A 3,303-nucleotide genomic window follows, 5' to 3' on the forward strand; every position below is an offset into this window, starting at 1 on the left:
TCTCCTGTTCCCTCTCTTCTCTGCAGTAGGGAGGGCGTGCAGCTTTGTGATAACCTTGCCCTGTCATTGCGTTCTCAGAACAAATCTGCTCTTATCAGGATCTTGTAGCAGGCAGCAAATGCAATTTCCCGGCTCCCCCGGCGGGCGTCTGCCTCAAATCCTCCACGGGCAATCTGCCTGTGTGATCTGACGTCTTTAAGAGGGACTTGAACCGAGGCGGCATTAACCCATCTGACAACTAGCTCCTCCTCTGACAAAGGGTCATCCCTCACTCTTTCTCTTTCATCCTTTTCGTGCATTAGCGTTTCTTCTTTTCTCTTTTTCTGCCTTTCCTTCTCTGTGGTGCCACTTGTGTGTTCTCAAGCCACAGTCCACAGGCATGCGTTGACGACATCTCTCGTCTATCGCACCCCCCCCCCTCTGTCCCCACCACATCGCAGACCACTTCTCTGTCTTCGCCATAGAGTCCCATTCCCCTACATTATAGATCTGCTCAGACAGGCTGCTGCTGAGGTGTGTGTGTTTGTGTGTGTGTGTGTGTGTGTGTGTGTGTGTGTCATTTTTCATGGTGTGAGCCTTTTGCTTCAAATAAACTACCTGTACACTTAATGCCAAGGCAATGAAGGAAAAACAGGCCTAGTCATTGATTTATTCTCACAACAGTCCACCTTGCTGACCTGATCCAAATAAGGAACAACACTGCATGTAAAAAAAGAAATTAAATATGGGTACATGGATCTGAGCTCCATCAGCTGTCAAATGAAGTCAAATATTTATACCTTAACCATTGTGTTGTCTTCCTGGCAACCATTAAAAAAGGTTTTTTTCCTGTCAACACTATTATCTCTTTTTTCTGACATTTTTGTCACTTTTTCCATGTTTTGGTGCATTAGTTCCAAAGTTATTTGAGATTTCTAATGTCGACATTTTCAGCTTATTTCGAAGGCTCATTTTTTTGTGATTAAACAAAGTGAAAACGGGACAAATGTGACGCCAGGACAACAGAAGGGTTAAAGCTAATTGCTAGTCTGGCGTTGAACTCGAGTAGATGAGGTTTCATGTTACTGTAACACACAGTAGAGCTGCAACAAAGACGAGAATCTCATCCACGTTCATTTAAGGCTCATTAACTTGTTCTGACATTAATATTCACTAACATGCATTTCCTCTCCACTGTGGCCCTGTTGCTTGCTCTGGAGGAAACTACTAGACCTGTTGGGTCCTTGTAAATTCTGGAGCGTGGTCTAGACCTGGTCTATCTGTAAAGGGTCTCCAGATAACTCTTGTTATGAATTAATACTATAAATAAAATTGAATTGAATTGAATTGAATTAACAGGAAACTATGGAGATAAAGAACAAAAGATGAACAAATTGTTATGATTTTTGTATTTTATTCTGTATTTTGTCCAGTTGTTTCTTCTGTTTTTGGTATTTGTATTCATTTGTCTTATTGTGATGGTCTGTTGTTTGATTTGCCCTGTTTCCTGTTTTACTTTGACAGTCTGGGATTTCTGTATTGTTGTGTCTTGCCTTACTTCCTGTGTTTTCCCGCCCCTGTGATTGCTTAACGTTGTTCACCTGTTTCCCAGCCCTGTGTCTTTGTCGTCCCCCTTGTCCTTTGTCACATCCTTTTGTCCATATTGTCCAGTGTGTAAGTTCTCAGTCTTGTTCCATGCTCGTCCGTGGAGTTTTTGTCTATCCTATTTGTTGGATTACTTTTGTTTTTTTTGGGATGTCCGTTTTCTTGTTTTATCCACTTTCAGAAAAGTAAGTTGTTTTTTTTCCTGTTGCATTCAGACCTCCTTTTGTTTGGTGTGAACTGAATAAATCCACAAGCTCAAACTTCCTCCTGCCTGCTCTCATTTGGGTCCTCAAATTACCAGTTATGGGAGTTATGACACAAACGGTCTCTTCACTAAGGGAATGTTTTAGTTTTCTGCCATCACAGTTTTGTCTTACAACCTTCATCACCTAATGCAGCTTTTCTGACAGAAATTACCCTGTTCATGAATTAGAGACAGCTGCTTAATGGACATTAATTTCACATATGTATATGTATTTGTATACGCATGTATACGCATATGTATTTCACATGCTCTGAGTTCTCCATGATCCACCTTCATGGGAGAAACACCCGATGAAGTCCTGAGGAACCAAGGCGAGCTGGTCCTCTGTGAAGGCTGGTGTGACCGAGACACACACCCCTCAGAGAGCTGCATCTCCATCACTTCACTCACTCCAGGTAACGGGTTGGCCTCTGATGTGGAACCAGGATTCAAAATAAAAGTAATTTGTGTGTGTGTGTGTGTGTGTGTGTGTGTGTGGGGCTTTTTTTTTCGACATACTATGACTTTTATTCGACATACTATGACTTTTATTCGACATACTATACTCTGACTTTTTTCAACAAATTATACTTTGACTTTTTTCAACATACTATACTATGACATTTTTCAACATACTATACTATGACTTTTTTAACATATTATACTATGACTTTTTTCGACATACTATACTATGACTTTTTTAACATATTATACTATGACTTTTTTCGACATGCTATACTATGACTTTTTTCGACATGCTATACTATGAATTTTTTCGACATACTATACTATGACTTTTTTTTGACATGCTATACTATGAATTTTTTCGACATGCTATACTATGACTTTTTTTCGACATACTATACTATGACATTTTTCGACATAATATACTTTGACTTTTTTCAACATATTTTACAATGACTTTTTTTACATATTATACTTTGACTTTTTTTACATATTATACTTTAACGTTATTATAATTATTATTATTATTATTATTATTTCATGTATATTGTATGTATGTATATTTTGTGTGCTGCTGTAACACTGTAATTTCCCATTTTTTTTGGGATCAATAAATATCTATCTATCTATCTTATACTATGACTTTTTTCAACATACTATACTATGACTTTTTTCGACATATTATACTATGACTTTTTTCGACATATTATACAATGAATTTTTTCGACATACTATACTATGACTTTTTTCAACATACTATACTATGACTTTTTTCAACATACTATACTATGACTTTTTTCAACATACTATACTATGACCTTTTTTCGACTTACTATACTATGAATTTTTTCGACAAATTATACTATGACTTTTTTCAACATATTATACTATGACTTTTTTAACATATTATACTATGACTTTTTTCGACATACTATACTATGACTTTTTTCGACAAAATATACTGTGACTTTTTTCAAAATACTATACTATGACTTTTTTGACATACTATG

Source organism: Etheostoma cragini, chromosome 18 (genome assembly GCF_013103735.1).
Source record: "Etheostoma cragini isolate CJK2018 chromosome 18, CSU_Ecrag_1.0, whole genome shotgun sequence".
NCBI lineage: Eukaryota > Metazoa > Chordata > Actinopteri > Perciformes > Percidae > Etheostoma > Etheostoma cragini.